Source organism: Panthera onca, chromosome X (assembly GCF_046562875.1).
Source record: "Panthera onca isolate mPanOnc1 chromosome X, mPanOnc1 haplotype 2, whole genome shotgun sequence".
NCBI lineage: Eukaryota > Metazoa > Chordata > Mammalia > Carnivora > Felidae > Panthera > Panthera onca.
Genome location: NC_138357.1, coordinates 94,505,085 through 94,526,110, shown reverse-complemented (window position 1 = coordinate 94,526,110; position 21,026 = coordinate 94,505,085). Strand labels below are relative to the sequence as shown.

The window sequence follows — 21,026 nt, the reverse complement described above, 5'->3', positions numbered from 1 at the left end:
CTTTGCCACGGTCTGATTGGCTTCACAACACACACCTGGTCCTTGGGCTCCTGACATATCCGTTCCTTTCTGTCCTCACAGCCATTTATACGGCTCCAGCTCCTGCGTGCGACGGGGCCGTGGCACATGAGCTATAACTCCAATGCCACAAGGGCACCCGAGTCATTTTTCTGCAGCTAGCATTGTCTGTTTGGAGCTACGGTCGACCTCCCTCCTGCCTGGTGGTGACACGGACCCTGTTTAGTTATCTGTGGGCTCTAGATTTTTTTTTTTTTTTCCTTCCTAATTTCCATTTCTCCTTGATTTCAGCAAGACTGTTAATGTGCGCTCAGAGGCTCTGCTGAGGGTAAACAGAAAGTGTGATCAGAGGGATCCCGTCCTCCTGTCTCTCAGAAGAGTCACTTTCTCTGCCCAGGTAATGACCCCCTTTTCCTCCCAGCTTCCTCTCAGCCTCCGTATATTTAGTGCACGTTGCCCTGGATAGAGTTTAATTAGGCACCAGTGCACCCAGGGGCAAGAACCAAGGACCCCTCTCGGGTTGAGCAAATGGGGCCCAGCCCAGGCACGGGAGCCTGCAGCCAGCCTCCCCCCGCTGGTAAGTGATGGGCTGCCAGCAGGTAGAGGTTGTCCATTCTCAGCTAATGATAGCCTTAGGCGCCAAGTGATGGAAAATCCAGGCGGGCTGGTGAGCTGCAGGGCGCAGCGAGGGACAATTGTATGGACCAGTTTAACACGGCTGGGGGAGGGATGGCAGAAGAAATACTGTGTGTGTGTGTGTGTGTGTGTGTGTGTGTGTGTGTCCTGGTCTCTTTTCTCTCCCTTCCCCGCTGCCTTTCCTTCGTTCTTGCTCTCGATTTCGGTTTTCTGTTCTGTTTCTAGCCCACGCGAGTTGAAATTAGAAAGGTCTTTGCATTCATTTATTTGTTTTAATAAAGACAGCATTTTTAAGCAGCATATTTGCAGCAACTGAGTGTTAAACTAAACACCAAGCCAACTAAATGTGTTCGGGGGAAATGAAAAGTCGGTTTACAAGAAACATATAATTAACACGTTCTCTGACTTTCCCTAAGCCTTTGTCTGGCTGAGGACAAGGCAGAGGAACCATAATCAACTTTAATAAAACGAAAGATAGCACCGAGGCAAAGGGGAACAAAAAAGTTTGGAGTAGGCAACAATTCTCAAGAGGGGATTCGTGAGTTATAATAAATATGTTTAAAAAGGAATCTTTTGTTGCCTTGTTTTAGTCAACAGCCATTGTCTCCTTACAACTACAAAGGCTCCAGAAGGCGCTGGTTGGACTGTACCTGTTAAAGGCAGAAGCTGAGACCTGGAGGGGGGGGAGGGGGGAGGGGATACAAGGAACGGGCAGGAGATGCATGGGAGTTTCCAGAGGGTGATCTACCCGGGCTAATGGAAATTACGATTGCACAACACCAGAGTCTTCACGTGGCCTGACTTCCAATAAACTGTCCCCCTCCTCACCCCTTGGAGAAAGTGAAATGAGACATTAGACTTTCAATAATCTCATATGGTGATGATCAATCAAAACCCAGAGGAGAAGGCCAATTTATAGAAATTGTATCTGCTTCACTGGGCGGCTGCAACCAGGGAGCCCCAGAGCACACCGTGCTCGCCTTTGATGTGTGAAGTTGCCTAAAAATGACAAATGCCAAAAAATACCGCCTGCACACGTCAGGGCTCTCCAAAGGGAGAGGGTGCTCCGGTGAGGCCTGTGTGAAGCCTGGCGAAAGGCACAAGCACATTCGGCCACATCAAACTATTTTTATTATCTGTTGGCCATTTGCAGCTGGTGTTTCCATCTTTCTTGTTTGTTTCATCGGCAATAAAGTTTATTTACTAAATTAACTTTTAAATGGATCCTCTACTTTGTTCTTCAGAGTAGGCTTCTGGGACTTGAGCCTTTTCAGCCGGGATGTCTCTAGCCTTTGTGACCAGGTCCCCCCCCCCCCCCCCCAACAACTCCAATCCCAATCCTGGAGGTAAAGGGCTCAGCCTCTGTTAACTCCTTGCCTGCCGGTGTCTTTTCACTGCAGCTACTAATCACCTCCTTTTGATCACTGCCAAGTTCTCAGGTTGAAGGAAGGAGAAGACCTCTTGACCATTCTGGCTGCCTTTCCACATGAGCCTGAAAATGTCGACAAATTTGAAACATCTGCCGGGCTGCTTTGGTCTGATTGCTAAAATATGCCGACCTCAAGCCCCCTCCCCCCCCCGCCCCTTTTAATCTGTTTCATATTCACAAATTAAGCATTTAGTCTGGGTAATAAATCAGGGAGGTTTACGAGACTCACACGAGACAAACAAGCGAGCAGGGCACAACACAAGCCCCTGGAAGCGGAGCGCGCACGGGGATGCCAGGAGTCGGGAGCTCCACGCGCTCGAACGCGGAGAGCAGCCCTGGCGCGCCCTGACACGCCGCCAGCACCCACACTTTGGCGGGTCCCCCGAGAGGGCGGAGCGGAGGAGTGCAGGGGGGCAGCCCCAGCCTGGGCGCACACCCCTCCAATCTTCTCCTCGAACCCGTGGCGCCCGGCCCGCCCCAGCCCTGGGCAACTCGGCGCCCCCGCCCCGCCAGGGAGGGGCTGCTGGCAAAGGCGACAGCCTCACCCGGCACACACCCTGTGGTGGGCCCATTAAGCCTCTCCCAGCCGGGAAGACTGGATGCCCCCTCCCCCACCTCTTCCATCCGGCCGGGAGAGGCCTTAAAGATCCCAGGCCCACACTCGCCAGAGAAGCAAAAGATCCCCCTCCACATCCACGTGTGACCTCCACTAAGCCTGGGCGCTAGGCACCGCCCCCCACCCCATCTCTCCGCGTCGCCACCTCCCAGGTTTCTGTCCCAGCAGCCACAAAGCTACTTTCAGATTCAGAAGGGGCGGGGGGGGGGGGGGGGGGCGGGGAGGCCGGGGGAAGGGCTCGCCTTTGGAGTGGATCGAGGCTTAAGAGAGGCACGGGGAGGGGAGCCAAGGCACAAACAGGGCCCAGGCCCCCGCTGCAGAAACCCTGGCCCAGGCTTTAGCGACCGCACAAACTCAGGGGGTTCTAACCTGTGCTTTTCCCGCCCTCCCCCGTGCATCAGCGAGAAGCGGATCTGGACGAGGGATCTCCGGCCAGTTCTAGCCTAGGACCTTGAGAGACCCCGAAGGGGATAGTGGCTCCAGGTCACCTCGTCCTGATCTGAGTCGCCCTTCCATGCTCAAGTTCCCTATCGACTGGCGTTCTCGACGCTACCGTGGGACGCGGCCGTGGAGAGGCGGAGGGCGGGAAATCGGGAAGCCGGAACCTGCAGCCCACCCTGGACCGGGTGGGGGAGGCACAGGAACAATTCCCCCACCTCGCAACACTACACACATCGCCGTTCCTCTCTTCTCCTAGCACACATTCCGACTGCGAAAGCCATTACCGCCGGCGCGCGAGAGACTTTTTAAATATTTACAGCCCGCTCTCCGCACGGTAGCCTGATCCATCTTGTGGGCGCGGAGGCGGGGCGCGGGGCTCCGCTCCGGGGGAGGTGCGGACCCGGGGCGGGGGGCTCCAGTCGCTTCCCCCGCGGCCCCCGGGTCCTCCCGGAGCTCCCCACCTCGTCCCCCCCTCCAGGCGGGGAGGGGGCCAGAGACGGCGCGCGACGCGCCCGGGGCCCTGCCGGGGCCTGAGCAGGCGGGGGGCAGCGGCGGAGAGGAGGGAGGGCCGGGAGGCTGATTTAAAGGTTCTCACCGGGAAGCGAGCGAGGCACAGACCTGAGAGCCGCCGCGCGGTGAAATCCGAGGAGCTCTCTTGGCGAGGAGGGGCTGTCAGAGGCCATTTATCTCTCGCCAGAGTGGAGGCTCGGCTCCCACACCGCCCGCGAGTAACAATGGCAGCGATCAGCAGCTCTGCACGCGCTTCAGTGCATGAATGGATTGCGGAAGATGCCTGCGCTCCTCTCCGCTCAGGCGGCTCTCGGAGCGCCCCCTCCCCGCCCGCCGCCCCCGCCCCCCGGCCTCCTCCGGCCGGAGAGCGCGCCGTGCGCCTCGGGGTTCGCGAGTCCGGCCCCACGGCGCGGTCACTCTCACCCGGACCCCGGCCGCCCTTCCCCCTGCCGCCGTTCCCAGGGCCTTGGCACCTTGCCACCGAGTGTCATTAGGGGTTGAAACTTGACACAAGCCTTCCCGACGCAGACACTCCTGCCAGCCCCCTCCCTCCTTCGCTCCCCTCGCGGCAAGTTTACTTTCAAGGAGTTGGACGCCGTTTCCACCTCAAAGGCCGGCCGTGTGCGGGCCCAGGGGGAGGGGCCGGGCTCGGAAGGGTGTCTTCACCTGTCCGGCGGCCTAGGGTGTTCTCAGGCCCCCGGCCCGGGCGCCCGAGGCCAGCGCCCCCTCCCCCGCTTTGTAGCAGCTAATCCATCGAGAGTCCCTGCGATCCGCACATGCACACGCACTCCGGACACCTCTACCCGGACCCAGACGTCTGGCCAACTTTCGGGTCAGCGGCAGAATCCTGTAGTCCAATTCTGCTCCGCGGCTTACAGTCTCAAGTTCGGAGAACGCCACAGACGGCTCGAGGTCGGCCGCTGAAGAGTCCCCCCTTCACTCTGGAAAGTAGGTCTCCTAAAAGCCCCCATTCAGTTGCTGCCTAGGGCTGGGAGCATCACGGAACGCAGTGAGGGACACTCCGACCCTCTTGGGTTTGCTTTGGGGCGCTAAAGCAGAACTTCGGGATGTTTCAGTCCCGGCGGTCGCAAAGCCCCGGACACGTCAGTTCTGGGTCGGGGGAGGGGGCACAGGGAGTGGACACTCGCAGCGATCCTCAGGCAGTGCCAACTAGCCCGCGGGAAGAGGTCGGGCTGAGCTCGGGTGGGGCCAAGGGGGTCACACGCGCGAGAACGAGGCAGCGTAAATGCCAAGATGCACTCGGAGAGGAAGAGCGCGACCAGCCGACCCAGGAGGCTGGCGAGGGCAGGCGAAGAGCTGGCAGCGAGACAAAGCGGGAGGAGAGAGCCGGGGAGGCTCCGCCGCAGACCCGGAAACGCAGGCAGCAGCAGACGCCCGAGCCCCGACGCGGAGACGTGCACGGCCAGGCCCGGCCTGGCATACCCCACTTCGCGCGCCCAGGGGACAACGACGCGGATTCCCCGCGGAGCTTACTGCCAGAGCTGGTCTCTGTTGGGCCTGAATGAGCTTGGCGAGTCAGCTTGAGCCTTCCTAGCACACGGCGGGGTCCCCGGGGTGGTCTTAGCTAATAGGGACCCCTCTGGTCTCTGCCCCTCCCTGAGCCCCAGACAAAGATATGGGCTAGAGGAGTTCAGCACTTTCTCAGGGCTCGAGCGCGGCCATTGGGAGAACTCTGGTCTTCCTCCTGGGGGCCTCGGGCAACTGTTTATCTGCCTTGGAGGGCGCTGGAGGGTCGCCACCCTCCACCTAATTCACATTTGGGTTTCCCGATCTTAAGACTCTTGTGGCAAAGCCCACGCCCTGGCTTTCCAACAATCAGTAATCAAGACTGGACTTCCCGAAACTGTGGTCCCCAGCCTCAGGTTCTTCGCCACTCCCTCCCACTGCCCCCACAGTGAGCCCAGCAGCCCCTCCACTGGGCCAGCAGCACACCCAACTCACTGTTTCCCCCAACCCCACTCCCCTAAACCCCAGCTCGAGCCCGGCGCTTTCCTGCGGCTGTTGGCCTTGTACACACTAGCTATACCCACCCCCACCGCACACACACTCAGAGTTGTTCTTGCCCTTCCTGTCTCCTGCTGGGCGTCCTCGAAACCTGAGTGCCTAGTCTGAGCTCAGAGCCACACTGAGCCAGGAGCCCGGGAGACGGAGTGGAGGTGGCCAAGGGAGAGGAGGAGAGGAGCCCATAATGGAGGAGGGGGCTCATGCCGGAGAGAAAGAAGCCAGCCGGGAGACACAGCCTGCAGGAGAGGGGGAGTATAAAGGGAAAGCCAACACTAATCCCTCAGCCTGCCTACGGTGGGGCCTGACAGTCTACAAAAGCCTTTTCCCTGAATATTATCTCATTTGTGCCAGCCTCACCGCCGGGCTGTGAGGGAGGTAAGGCAGATAGCATTACCCCCATTGGCAGAGGAGGGAAATAGGGCCCAGAGACGTTAAGAGAGGTCTGTACCAAGGTCATAGAGCTAAGAGTGGTGGAGGAGGCCCAAGGCCTGAATTTCCTGCCCCCAAGTTCACTTTCCTGTTCAACAGCTGTGTGTGTGTGTGTGTGTGTGTGTGTGTGTGTGTGTATGTGTGTGTGTGTCTGTGTGTGTGTGTCTGTCTGTCTGGGTGAAGATCCATGGGGAGGGGGAGGGGGATGGCCGGACAGGAATGAACAGTCCAGTTAGGGAAGTCCAGGAAGGAAGGACACAGCCCCACACCTCTTCCTCTACCCAGGTTTCACCGAACGGCCCGCTCTTTCCATAGCCGCCTGAGAGCTGGCCCTCGGCCCACCTGCCCTGCTGGGCTGTCAGTGCCTGGCCGTGCCCTCAGCAGTGGCTACTCCAGAGGTCTTGTATCTTTGGGAGTCCTGGCTTTGCTTGTCTGCTCGGTTCTCCTCTCTGCCTGTCATCCCCGCCCCCAGCCTGGGCTGCAGGATGCCTTGCGTCCAACTGTGGTTTCCGGGCAATAAAACAACTATTAAAGTCTCAGGCACGGCTGGTGATTTGCATCACATCCTCTCGTGCATGGATTCAATATTTAATACACAATATTGAATACGGATATTAAAAATCAATAGCTGAGGACCCCTAGGGAGGCGGCACAGTGCGATCCTGCTTCGGGAACACAACCAGCTCTTCTAAAAAGACAGGAACGGCGAGTTCAGCCAAGCCGAGCCCAGCGCCAGGGGAAGTGAGGAGTAGTGGATGCCTCTCAGCTTCCTGGTATGCTTAACTGCACCACCCGTAAGTCGTAAGTCGAGCTAAAGGGAGGCCGAAGGAATGGTTTGCCCCCAGGCTTTACTAGTTGCGGGGTGGGGTTGGGTAGGATCTGTTTCCGAGCCAGCTACCAGGTGGACGGAGCTAGTTGCTTGCTTGCTTTCTTTCTTTCTTTCTTCCATTTATTTATTTTTTTTGGTCGCTGTTTGCATTTTGCTTTGGGTCAGGTCTAAGTCCTGCGGGCAAGCACTCAACTCTTCCCACCATGATGGCTCCTTCCTCTGGCCTCAGGACATCCATCACCATAGGCCCCATGGGGAGCTCTTGGCATAAGCTTTCAGGGAGATGGAAAAGGAATTCCAATGGCTCAGAATATCCTTCTCACAGTCAGTTGAACGTGAATGCCTGATACCAGACTCAGAGCCTCAAGGTCTTCTGAGGTACCCCTAGCCTTCAAGAAAGAAACCCTCGGGCCATGTGGCCCACCCAAGGACCTGGTGATGGCTGGGCGGTGACAGAGGGAAGGGGGCGACGATGAGGAGGCTGGGACACGGAAGCACTCCTGCTCCAGAATGAGAATCCAGATTGTCTGTTAGAGAGCCAGAAGAGCGAGCTCCCAGGACACATAATTATCTTTTCAGGCCTGAAGAGGAACACAAATTACTCTCTTCTTTATCAAAACACAGGAATTCACTTTACCCTGCACAGAAACAAGGTTGTCACAGACTGATAGGATAGGGGTGAAGGAGAATAAACATCTTTGAGCATTTTTTTTTTTTCCACTACAGAAAGAGAAGAGAAACTAGCAATGGGGGAAATAACTTCAATTATCTGATTGGAAGGGCCTGGAGGCTTTTAGACGCCAAAGAACTAGGTGAACTTGACCTACCAAAGTGCCGTCCCGGACACCAAGTTACAATATTAATTTTATAGATTCCCTTCTTATCATAGCTCAGATCGATATGGACTGAGTTGGAAATCTTGCTCTGGTTATGAATAGATTGAGAGAACACCTCGGGGGGAAAAACCCCAAAGAGGTGATTTGGGTAAAAGTTAGAAGGGAAGGAAAGAGGTGTTGGAAAGTGACAGTTAACGGGCCAGTGGCCTTGCCTCTTTGTTCCCTAACAGTTGTCAGAGAGCCATCAAAGGGGAGGGAACAGGCGCCCTTCTCAGAACCAGCACAGGAAAAGCTGACGCTCTCCGGCTGCCACAGATCCCCTCAGCGGTGCTTTGCAGACCCAGCCCTCTGGGAGTTTGCCTGTGTGTGTTTATGCGTTTCCGGGCTGGGGGTGCAGCCACTTTTATAACATCGGCTCTGGGCCTGTGAAACCCACTAGCAAAACGTTCTACTCGGAGGAAAAGGTATTCTAAGGCGGTTGTTGGTTATAGGGCAGTGCTCCAGCATCGTGAGCGGTGTTTTCTTGAATACTTCGGTACTATCAAACTGCCTCACTTCTTTCCACCTTGGCCATTGGGCCAGGCTCTGGGCCTCCTATAGACCCATGCAGAGCCAACAGTTTGCAGACCCCACAGTTTGCATCAAGCACGGGCATGAGGCTACGGTACACGGTGGCAGGCCAAGGAGAAGGGAGGCTCCCCAGGGGAGACCCAAGGCCCAGGAGGGCCTGCTGGCACAAGCGTAGAGCTGACCCAGCTTGAGGGAGGTACACCTCCAGACAAGTGCCCCCTGGACCCACTCGGTATACTTCAAACCAAGAGGGAAAGTGGCCCTCTCTCGTTCAGGTGGGCTAGGCCCCAGGTGTAGGAGAACCCTGTTGTAGCAAGTCCCAAATGCTGAGAGGGATTGGGGGCAGGGCAGGAGAGAGCGGGTATCTTCGTGCCTCCCAACACCCCCCACCCTTCTGCAACATTTTCCTGGAATGAACTGAAGTTACTTAGTGGAGTTGCTCCTGAAGCCCCTTGGGGACTGTCACTACTCTTGGTGCAGGACAGCAAGGACGATGGCGTTCGGCCCGAGAGGATCCTCTGGATAGTATTCGTGCTCACCGAAACGAGCCTCGGATTCCGGCGCAAAGCCTCACTGTTCGATAAGACTCTACCTCCCTTCCCACGCCCCGCAGAAAAAACACCCCCGAACTGCTGGGGTGAACACAGAGCCTGAGGCCAGGGTCAGCGGAGGGGCGTCCCCACCACCAACAAGTTGCCGGCCGAGATAACAGCTGTGGGAGGGGGAGGGGAGCCGCAGGCAGCCACGACTGAACGGTTGCGATCTAGAAAATTCAACAAGAGGCCGCCGCGGTAGCGGCGGCGGCGGTTCCAATTAGCTAAGCCAACTGGGAAGGCAGAGGGCGAGGCGGCGGCCCCGCTGATCGTGCCCGGGGCGAGCAGGCGGGCGAGGGCGCGGGGCCTCGGCGCTGCCCCGGCGGCCCTCGCCCGGCCCCTCCCGCGGGCTCTCGGAGCGCGCCTGGTGTTTACACACTGTCCTTCCGACACGGGATCAAGTTTCAGGACGCGATGGAGGCGCCGGGGGCCCGCCACAGGCCCGGGAGAGGGGAAGAGCTGGAGCGGGATCTAAGGCAGCAGTGCGCGGACGAGGCCCAGCTCGCGTGGGCACAGCTAGTGCAGCCGTCCCCCCGGGGGCGGGGTGAGGGGGAAGTCCACCGGGAAGGGCGGGGCTGCGGGGAGCTACCCGCAGCGAGAGGTATCTCCGAGTCGCCAGAGTGGGGTGCTTTGCTTACTCTAGCCGGAGAACTTCCCCCTGGGAGGGGAAGGACTGCTGAGAACCGGGCGCAGGGGCTGCTGTGAGCTCCCCTCGCGAGCTCTTCACCCCTTCCCTCCAGTCCCTTTGATATACTACCCGATGCAGGCCATTGTTGGGGAGGAGGGGGCGGTCTGTGGGCTAGAGGAGGCTCGCGCGATCGGAGATCTCGAGCCTCCCCGTGCGCCCTGGCCCCAGGGCTGCGGAGGCCTCGGGCCGAGTGCCGGAGGGCTCGCCGTTCCGCGCCTCCTCTGAGCTGGCAGCGCGCGGGTGCCCCACGCTGTCAGGCGGCGGTGGGTGAGCTTCCAGCAGCACAGGCACACTGTAAACAGCTGCGTGCGCGCCCTCCCAGCCCGGGCTGGGAACCTCACCCAAACACCATGTCGCCTTCTCTCAGGCTCCCGGCAGAGGCTAGGGGAGACTGGGGCGCGGGCGGCGCGGCTTTTGTAGTCGAGCCTGGGGAAAGAGGGCCCCCACCCCATGCCCAGGCCACCGGGGCCCGGGAGCGAGCGTTCTGAACCTGCAGGGGTGCGGGGTGCTGCGGGGAGGGGAAGGAGTCAGCGCCTGCCCCCTCCCCACTGAATGTCTGCTTTGTTCCGGAAAACAAGGGAAGCATTAGGCTGCTGCCCCCGGGGAAACACAAAACTTCTTTTTGAATCTCGGGAAGGGCGGTTGACTGCGCTACGGGGCTCCCGAGACAGACCGAGGAGGGGAAAAGCTGAGAGGGCGGGCGGAGACCGGGAGACTCCGGAGAGAGGACGACGTACAGAGCGGGGAGGGGGGTGGCGGGGGGAGCCGCTCAGGGTGACTGGGCGGGAGACCCGGGAACCCGACTCGTCGCGAAGGTGCCGCGCGAGTTCCAGCGAGCAGCCGGCCCGGCCAAGTGGCGCCGGCCCAGCCGGCGGCCGTGCCAGCTTCCTGCCCTGCCCAGGACCGCGGAGCAGTCGGGGACGCCGCCGCAGGCTGGCCCGGAATCGCAGGAGGACAGCGGGGGTGGGGGTGGGGGCGCGAAGCCACAAGTAAACCCCGACTAGAACTTTCTGCACATACACCCGCCCCCCCCCCCCTCCCCGAGTGGGCCCAGACCCCGGGCCTATGGGCGTCAGCTATAGGCTTTACACCTTGGAGGAGGGTGGGGGCAAAGGCCCAGGGAACTCCCTCGCGGAAGGTGGGGGACAGTCTGAGGTGTCTTTGGTCTCATTTGATGACCGCTAATCCGATCGGCTCCCAGGCCCGCTGTGCCGTTCCGAGGGGGCGGGTCAGTTCTGCCCTGGCCGGCAGGATCGGGCATGGGGACGAGCCAAAGCAAACCTGGAGCTCACTCGCTCTCCAGCGCCCTGTCCTCCTCCGGCCGCCACCCCTCACTTCACCTTCCCGCATCTAAGGATCGGGAGGGCACCCAGGCTCTGCCCCACCCCCCCGCGGGGCGCTCCCCTCCGCCTGGGAAGCTCAGACACAGAGCCAGGGTTTTCCCCCTTTCCCCTGGGCTCGCTGGGTTTCTAACTTCCTCTAAACCTCCCTCCTCGCTCCGAAAAGCCCCGAGGAGAGGAGCCGAGAGGAAGCACGCCGCGAGTGTGCGAAATGAAGACCATGTGTGGGGGGGGCGGCATCAGAGTGTAGCCGCCGGGGGGTGAGGGGTGGCGAAGGCCCCCGCGCAGCCGGAGGCTCGGGGCGGCAGCAACCAGCGCCTCTGCTCGGCGTTGGGGACGCGGAGCCGCAGCGAAAAGCAGCGAAGAGGCTGGGCTGGCCTCGTGGCGGGCGGCAGGGAGGGGGTGCCGGGGCTGCCGCGCCGTGGGGGGTGGGGGGCGGGGACGCAGCCCCGGCTTCCTGGGCCGCAGCTGCGACCGAGGGCGCAAGAGCAGATCGTGCTCGGCGGCGGCGGCGGCGGCGGCGGCGGCGGCGGCAGCAGCTCGGGCCCGCCGCGCTCGCAGCTGAGAATCAACAAAGGGAGGCGGCGGGCGAGCGGGGGAGGGGCGCCGCTGAGCGTTCGCTGGCTGCTGTGGAATAATAAAAAATAATTAATAATGATAATAAGAGAAAAATCCCCGGGCTTTCATGGCTCTAGGTTTCCGTGTGGCTGCAGGGGGAAGCGCGCTGTCCTTGAGGCGGCCTCTCTCGCCTGGCCTGCCCGCCCCTCCCCCTCCCTCGCCCCCTCCCCTCCCCGGGAACCGGGAAGAGAAAGGTCTGCAGCTGACAAATATTATCCATTCTCCCCATCGATCGCGGAGTGTACAGATGTGAGCGCTTGATGTGCCCGCGGAGCGGCGGATCCTCCCTGCTCGCTCGCTCTCGCCCAGGCTCCGCTCACCGCCCCCCTCCTCCCCCTTTGTTCTCCTCCCCTTTCCCTCTCTTTAAATAGATTTCAGGGCGCTGCCTGTTGGAGAGCAGCTGGCGATCTCTCCCGAGAGAGGGAGCGAGCGCAGCCCGAGGTGCCCTGTCACCAGCCTCCCCTCCCCCACCTCGTCTTCCTAGTGCCGGCCTACCCCCCCCCCAACACCTTTCTCCAGTTTCCAAAACAGAAAACACCGGGAACACCCACGTCCACTGCACCGCGAGTCTCTCGGAGCCTTTGGACCCCTCGCGCAGTCCCTGTGCTGTTCCTGTGTCGGCGTCTTGCTGTTCGGGGAAGGGAGGGGGGCGCAGGGAGGGGACCCGGGGACGTGCCGGAAGAGCTGAGGGTCGGGATCTTTCCCCGGCAGCAGCGGGGACGCAGCCCCGGTCGCGCTGAGGGGGGACAGTTTATCCATTAGGGAAAGTCGGCGGAGGCGGCCCTTTTATTCCTCTTTTGCAGATGGCAGATTAAGCCGGCAGCGTCCGGCCTCAAAGGGGCCGGCCGCTCGGCGAAGGGTTAACCCGTCGACCGGTAATCGCGGGCGCGCACACACACACACACACACACACACACACACACACACACACTCACGCGCGCGCGCGGCGCGCCCTCCCCGCCCGCCCGGACGCCCGCCACAGCCCGCAGTGCGCCCGGGGCTGGCGGGGGGACTCGGGGGGGGGGGGGGGAGGGGCGGGGCGGGCTTAACCAGGCCGCTCGACTGAGCCGAGGCCACCTCGCCGTCTGTCACTTAAATGATTGTCCTCCGCTCTGCTCGGTGCGGTCAGTACGGGCTGTTAACAGGCAGTTGCAATCAGTTTCCGAAAGGTCAGCCAAGGTCCTCCGGCTCTCGCAGACGGAAGGCATTACGAAACCGCTTTTGTATCTGCAGGCACTTTAGAAAAAGAGGCGAGGAGGGGCGCACCGCAGCGCCGCGGTGCTGCGAGCCCCGAGAGAGGGGCGGGGGCCGCAGGGCGGGGGAACTCGCCCCCCCCCCCAGTCCCCCGCGGCCTGGACCCGCGGAGGGGAAACCACCGGGCGAGTGACCCAGGCCCTCCCGATTTCGATGGGGAAGCAGGAAATAATGGTGGGGGGGGGGGGGCGGGCGGCAAGGAAAGGAGGAATGGGAGGAAGTGGGAGAGGCGTCCTGGCTCCCCTCCTCGTCCGGCCTGCGGCCCACACCAGGACCCGGACGAGGGCGAGCGGCCTTGGGTGCGCAAGACCCCTCTCGGACTCTCAGATCCTCCTGACGCTGGCAAGTGGGCGAGGTGTGGTTGGGGGATAAAGAGAGACCCTCGCAGAGCCAGCGAGTCCCCGCACGGTGTCTGAAGACGCTGCTGCTGCCGCCGCTAGAAGTCGTCCATCAGCAACCAGTCCAACCTGCCAGTGATAATGTGCGATCAACACCAAATCACCCCCGCCAGGCGCGATCCATCATCGCTGCGCGCCGCGGGCCCGCGAGAGGCTGACTTGGGGTTGGGGGCGGGGGGTGTGGAGCAGGAAGCTGTCGCCCAGCGCACTGGGACTCCCTGCGCACCTAGCTGCCCCTCTTGGAGGTCTGCATTACTCTCCAAGTTCTCCAGCCGCAAAGCGCAGACCGAGTTCCCGGCGCAGGTCACTTAGGAGCCCGCGCGTCCTCTGCGCCCTACCACCCGGGTCACACCCTACAAAGCCATCCCTCCCTCAGAGCTGCCCTGCCGGTCCCTTCCCCCTCCTCTGAGAAAGCCTGGCTGGCGGGAAATTAATATTTAATATCGTGAAATTGATTAAAGGGCTGGAAGCCGGCGATGGGGTAGGGGGAAGGGTAGGGGCATAATTAAAGATCTGAGAGTCGTGGCCGGTCCTCGTCTGCCAGCCCCACGCGGCCTTTGTGAGGCTGAGGCGGGGTCGAGTTGGGCTGAGCCTGGCGGTCCTAGAGCGGTGGCACACGCAGCCCAGGTTCTGGCCGGTGCCCGAGGGCAGACGGCAGGGGTGGCTCGGCGGGGGCTGGCTGTCCTGGAGATGGCGAGTAACCTTTCCGCACCAAGAGCCTCGCGTCCTTTGCCTGCCCGCATCGTGGACTCCTCTCGGCCTCAGGAGCTTGAGGGTCGCGTGCTGCAGCTCCTCCCTGCTAGTTCGGCACAGAAGCGCCTTACCCGCCCCGGGGGGCACCTTGCAGGGGCGTCCCCCTGCAACTCCAAGGTCCCCAGCGCAGCTTCACACCGGGCCTGGCTCCGAGGCCCCTTCCCAACCCCTGACGGGGGTCTTCCGGGCCTCACACAGCCCTCGGAAAGCGGAGAGTTAGATCCACCAGGTTCTGTAACTGGGGGATCCTGAGACCGAGGTTGCCCCCAGCCGCCGCTGGTTCTTTCTCATCCAGGCCCCACCCAGACCGCTCCCGCTTGGGGCAGCTTAACTCGTTCAGCTGCACTGCAGATGGGGCCTGCCGCTCCAGGCGGCGGTCTGTAGGGAGCCTTCACCGAACCTGCTCCGTGGGCCGCCTATCGTGCCTTTTATGGTTACCGCGCCTTCCCGGAGGGTCACAGGGCTGGACAGGGCCGGAGGTGGGTGCGCCGGGGCCACCCGTGCTGGTGTTACTAGAGGAATTCGGTGGGCACATGGTCAGCAGTAACCCTTTGGTGCCGACTACAATTTAGAAAGCGGATGGTTGGCTTGGTGGCAGGATGGACCCTCAGTTCCTGGAGGCCTGGCTTCAAAGGGCCGCTTTGAATTTTTTCTTGTATACGATTTATTTTTTGGTAAAGCATCATGTCTAAAACGTACCAACGAGTGTGCAGAGGGGAGAAAATGCACATAAACACAACATGCAGCGTTCTTGGCCCCGATCGGCTGGGGAGAGTCAGGATACTCCTCTAGGCTCCAGGCCCGCTAGAGGGAAGGTCAGGACCAGGGACGGCTAGGTCCGGTGTTGGGTTTATTGCTGTACTTGAACAAAGCGCAGGGAGCTGCCTAAACTGGGGCAAGAGAGGTAATTAAAAGAGGGGCCGCAGAAGGAAGGAAAGGCTGGTGTGGTTGTAGCTTAGGCGGGTGGAGGAAGTGTTCTCCAGAAGAATAACAAGCCTGTGCAAATGTTACGCAGAACGAGTTTATTTCACCAAAACAAAACCAAAAAAGTTCTCATTCAGCCTCTCACGCTGAGCTGATAAGCAACATGCAAACTTTGGATGGAACCTTGAACTGGTGGGAGGGGCCAGCCGTGAAGTTTATACAAAGGACAAGGGCTAGCTTTTCCAGGTACTCCTCTGTTGCCACCATTTGTGATTCTACCTGCATCGGCTGCTCCCTAGGGGAGCCCTTGTGACCTCCCAACCTGAGCCCGAGGCGAGATCACTCAGAATGCACCGCATTCATCAATGCCATTTCTGGTAAATTGGACCTCAGGTTTTGGAGTGTCCTAGGAAGAAGGCAGCCTACGCTGTGCGCATACCGATGTCAGAGCCCATGTGATGAGCGGTACACGTTTTGTAGTCTTTTACTAGGTACCATTAGGGATCTCATAACCGGATGTACCAGATTTTCCAAGAGAATTCTGATTTCAAGAGCTCTGGGCCTTGTGTCTTCCCCGGGCACGAGCCCCTACCTGCGGTCACTGGAGTTACGTCATCGTGCCCCAAAGGTGTTCCAAGGCTTACTGGACGATCTGCCAAGGCAGGAGTGACGGGGTGGGGGGGTGGGTGGGACTGTCTTCTGGCGGGGGGTTGGGGGGGGGCGGTGAGGCCTGCACCTACTGGTACCTGCCGGTCCTCTGCCCACCACGTCTACTCCAACAGCCATCCTCACGGTCCTTATTTCGGCCAGGGCCTAGCCCTACCTCCTCGGAACCGGAGCCTGGGGGAGTTGGGTGACAAAATATCCCTTTAGGGCCCGTCCAGGTAGAGCGCCTGGCAGGGTGCCTGTCTGGGGAAGTCGCAGGACCGGGTCCCCGGGGGTCCCAGCGGGCCACGGAGGAGCGGCCTCCCCCCCGCCCGCCCCGGGGGGGGGGGGGACACAGCCGCCCGCACGGACTCCCGTGGTGGGGTGGGGGGCGCCGCCCGCCTCCCCCGCCCCCCCCGGCGCCGGCGGCCCGCGAGGCTGCTCGCCGGCCGCCATCTTAGCCCGGGCGGCGCGGGCGGCGCTGCCCCCGGCGGTGGGACTGCAGAGCCGCAGGCCCGGCGGAGGCGGCCGCGCGGGCGTTCCCGGGCAGCCGGGGGTGGTGGGGGGTGGCGCGCGGGGCGCCGCGCCCGCTCCTTCCGGAGCCCCCTCCGCGCGGCGGGGGACTGCCGACCCCCGGCCCCGGGCGGCCGCCCCTGCTTAAGGCGCAGTCTGGAGTCGCCCCTCGCCGCGCCGCCCGAGCGGATTTTAATCCCGAGAAACGACCTCTGGTTCCCGGACTCCGGCAACGGTCAACACGTTGTCACCTCTCCCGCCGAACTTGGGCTGCTGTCCCCGACCGCAGCGTGCGGTGGCAGCTCCCCGGGCGGGGCGGGGCGGGGCGGGGGCGAAGCCTGCGGCGCGATCCCCACCGTTCAAGAGATTTCTCAGTCGCTCTCGGGGCAAGATAAGATTGGAAAGTTACCTCTCTTTAAGGGATCTTGATTGGAGAAGACTGCCACGCTATTTGTCCACTTTTTTGACATGCGTTTATGGAGGGCTTGCTAAGGGCAAGGCACTGTGTTAGGTCCTAGGGGGATGCAAAAGTACAAAAGTGAATTTTTTAAAAAGGCATCCCCTGGCCCTCAAGTGATTTACAATCTAGGTGGGAAGGCAGACTTGTAAATGACTAACTAAACACAAATAAAAGGCAACGTGAAATGAATGTAAACAAAGGGCATGAATCCTGCAGTAAATGGCCTGGGGAAGGGCCAATTAATGATTTTAAAAATAACTTTTACTCCTAAAAATACAGAATCCAGTTCTGGGAGGGGAGGAGAGGAAAGGATAAAAATTTACTAACACTGGATAGTTCCAGGGTTCCAGGGAATAACAGTCATCACTTCTGAAAGGTTGATGTTTAGGAAAAATGGTGAAAGTTTATTTAAACTAAGCAGAATACCAAGAATCAGAAACTTCGGATTCATTTATCAGCTCCTGACATTAGCTGGGTGGTAGAGATGATGCAATTTTCTATCAAAACCCAAAGGTTTTAAAAATAAAACTAAATGGAGGATTAGAAACTTGTAGAAAGGTTTCAGGCTTACAGATAATGGGAATTAAAAGAAAACACACAGAACAAAAAAGATCACCCTATTTATGTGCAGATGGTCTCCAGGAGGTGAACGTGCAGAAAACTGTCCCAAGATGATTTGTACAGAAGTTGGGGAGTGTGGGAAAATTAGTCATAGGTCAAAGAAAATTAAGCAAATTAAAAAGTGAGGCAATTATTAACCCCAGGAAAAAAAAAGCAGACAAGAAAGGAAAAGCAATCACTGAAGTTCATTTGTCTGGGCAACAAACAATATATATGTGGTCATAAAGTAAACACTGCATATGAATTTAATAAGAAATTAGGATATAGCTCTATCGTAAGAGTGGGAGAGCTAAAGTATGATACAAAGGACTAAAACCCTCCTCTACTAGGGGTACCTGGGTGGCTCTGTCGGTTAAGTGTCTGACTTTGGCTGATCTCATGGTTTGGGGGTTTGAGCCCAGCCTCCGGCTCTGCACTGACAACTCGCAGCCTGCTTGGGATTCTTTTTCTCCCTCTCTCTCTGCCCCTCCCCCCCAATAAGTAAATAAATAAATAAATAAATAAATAAACAAACATTAAAAGAATTAAAATCATGGGACACCTGGGTGGCTCAGTCAGTTAAGTGTCTGACTTCTAAAAAAAAAAAAAGTGCCTGACTCCTCAGGTAATGATCTCATGGTTCTTGAGTTCAAGCCCTGCATCAAGCTCTCTGCTGTCAGCGCAGAGCCCCCTTCGGATCCTGTCTCCCTCTCTCTCTGCCCCTCCCCTGTTTGTGCTCTCTCTTTTCTCTTCCTCAAAAATAAATAAATGTTTTAAAAAATTAAAATCCTCTTCTACCATACTAGGGGGTCGACAGATGATAATTACTATGGATTATTCAAGAGAAGGCCACATCTGTGTATTAGAAATATCGTGGTATCTGGGCGCCTGGGTGGCTCAGTCGGTAAAGGGTCCGACTTTGGCTCAAGTCATGATCTAAATGGTTTGCGAGTTCTAGCCCATAACCGGGCTCTGTGCTGAGGGCTCTGTGCTGAAGGTTCTGTGCTGATGGCTCAGAGCCTGGAGCCTGCTTCAGATTCTGTGTCTCTCTCTCTCTTTCTCTGTCTGCCCCTCCCCTGCTGACACTCTGTCTCTCTCAAAAATAAATGAACATTAAAACATTTTTTTTTTTTTAGAAATATGGTGGTATCTACCAGAAGAAACAAGCAGAACAAGGGAGGGGTCTGCAGAACGTTTTGTACCAAGACTTTATATACTATTTGGCTTCATTGGGCAAATATTCCTTTGTGAAAAACTACAATTTAAAAAAATTTAAAAACACATTGGGGCGCCTGGGTGGCTCAGTCGGTTGAGCGCCGACTTCGGCTCAGGTCACGATCTCGCGGTCCGTGAGTTCGAGCCCCGCATCGGGCCCCTGTGCCGACAGCTCAGAGCCCGGAGCCTGTTTCAGATTCTGTGTCTCCCTCTCTCTGACCCTCCCCCATTCATGCTCTGTCTCTCTCTGTCTCAAAAATAAATAAACGTTGGGGCGCCTGGGTGGCGCAGTCGGTTAAGCGTCCGACTTCAGCCAGGTCACGATCTCGCAGTCTGTGAGTTCGAGCCCCGCGTCAGGCTCTGGGCTGATGGCTCGGAGCCTGGAGCCTGTTTCCGATTCTGTGTCTCCCTCTCTCTCTGCCCCTCCCCCGTTCATGCTCTGTCTCTCTCTGTCCCAAAAATAAATAAAAAAAAAAAAAAAAAAAAAAAAAATAAACGTTAAAAAAAAAAAATTAAACAATAAATAAATAAAAACACACATTCTTGGAAGCATAAAACTCTGAGAACGACTCAGTCACAATGATGTAACTAATGTCCTTTGAAACTATCTTCCTTCAACACACCCAATTCAAATTACTCAAAGTGTGGAAGGAAACGGGGAGGGAGGTGAATGGTTTTGGGGCTCCCAGACTATACATTCCTGGTTAAAAAGGAAGAGCAAATCCTCTAAATTTGTCCTTGTCAAGAGAGACGCCATTTATGGCCTTCCTGTGAAAATACCTTTCCAAGTATTGATGGAAATGAACAGGAGTAGACTTTACAGAGCTAATTTAGAAGGCTTCCAAAGGCTTTCCCTACCAGCCTATTACTGACACCAGAAAAAAAAAACCCTCTCTGGAGTTGTTTAATTGCTTTATTGGGATGATCTTCCACTTTTTTTTTTTTTAAGTAGGCTCTATGCGCAACATGGGGCTCAAACTCGTGACCCTGAAATCAAGAGTTGCAAGCTCCACTAAGTCAGCCAGCCAGGCACCCTGATCTTCCACTTTCATTTACTTTATATATTTTTATTTTTTATTATTCTTAAATAATCTCTCCACCCCATGTGGAGGCTCCAACTCATGACCCCAAGATCAAGAGTCCTATGCTCTACCCACTGAGCCAGCCAGGCATCCGTTCTTCCACTTTTAAATGTAAATGATCCTCATCCATTACACATTAGTGTGAATTTCCTTTCACAGGTAACTTGTTAGGATGTCAAATTCTATTGCACCACCTGTTAGGGTCTTACACTCAAACGCCTACACCCAGTACATAAAGGCCTGCAGTTAACATCCCTTAAAGTCTTCACATTCAAAACCAAAGAAAACACGCCCCCTCCAAAATAATCCCACCTTGCCTGCTAAACAAGACATAGATAGAGTGACACCCCTGTCTTTTTTTTTTTTTTTCTTTCTTTATCTCCAAACAAAACCTAGGAGAGACCCAGTGATTTATGAACACTGGACCCTGCAGATGAGAGGTGACAAAGCAAAGAGTAAATGGGCCCTAGTGCTCCAACCTGCTGGGTCAACACTGGCTTGGTCTGCAGCCTTCGGCTGTCCCACTCTGCTCCCAAGATGCCCTTTTGACCCCTGTCCTGCCCTTTGTCACCATCCCTTTTCTTCTTGATCAGAGAGAGAATCTGTTTCTCCTCTGCCCTGAGGAAGACTGCCACTGGCCCAGTTGGTGACTGTAAGAACGGGAGTGAGTGAGGAGCCCTGGGCCTGAATTCCAGCCCTCACTCCCTGTCTTGGCCGGGGAACCTTTGTGCAATACACAAACCTCACAAACGGATGCGGCGGCCCTGCCTGAGAAGCCAGCTTATTTCAGGGGCCTCCCGGAATGCTGCTTGGTTCCGACCTACAAGGCTCCCGCTGAATCTGGGTTTCTTTGGTTTCCAAAAGAGAAGTAGCCAGCCCCACAGACTGAAATCACCTGAAGGGAGGCTGGAGTAAGCCAGGTACATCCTGGTACATCCTGGAATATCCTGGACGGTGGAGGTGAGGTCAGGAAAGGGGCAGGTAGGTCGAAGTTCACCCAGGACTTCTCCACTAACCCGGGGACTTCGTTTTTTCATTGGGATCTAAACCGTGAGCCTCCGGCCCCAAAGCCTGGCTGAAAATTAAGTCTTCGTGAGCAAAAAGGAAAGCAGGCCAGAGGGTACACATGCCTTTTGGATTTTCAAAAACGGGAAAATGATTGGATTTCAGATTTAGGGAAGGTGTGTCACGTTAAGACAGCCAGAGAAAATAATAACTGCCAATTCCAAAGCAAAACAAAATCATGTTTTTCCACCGCGTTTCTATCTCTGTCTCCTAGTTGAGCCACAATGAAATAGCGGATCAAATAGCAGATCAAAGGCAGAGGCAAATACAATTATGTTGCCTGTGAAACCCCTAGCATGAAATTAGAAGTCAAACTCTCCATTCAGGGGTTAGAGACAAAGATAATGGGAACCTGGGGCCCTAGAGATGTACGCAGCCCCTTTCAGTCACAGTGTTCTCCATGCTGGATATTTAAAACCACACCTGAGGGTAGGGGACACACATTAAGTATTAGAGTAATTTATTATCAGACTAATATATTATTTTTTCCGCACCTACTTTAGGAAACGCATAGACCACATTTCCAGCTTTGTACCAAC

General features: G+C 57.4%; 1 protein-coding gene across 2 annotated transcripts in view; it reads right to left on the bottom strand.

Annotated features, from left to right (window-relative positions):
* The window catches only part of BCOR (BCL6 corepressor), a 115,253-nt gene that overhangs the window by 79,986 nt on the left and 14,241 nt on the right, over positions 1-21,026 (bottom strand). The window contains exon 1 of one of the 2 annotated variants that reach the window (XM_081793230.1): positions 3,759-3,858. The exons of the other annotated variant lie outside the window; for it this stretch is intronic. The gene's annotated coding sequence lies outside the window, so the exon portion shown is untranslated. Of the gene's footprint in view, positions 1-3,758; positions 3,859-21,026 lie in introns of those variants that run through there. 2 annotated transcript variants of the gene reach the window in all.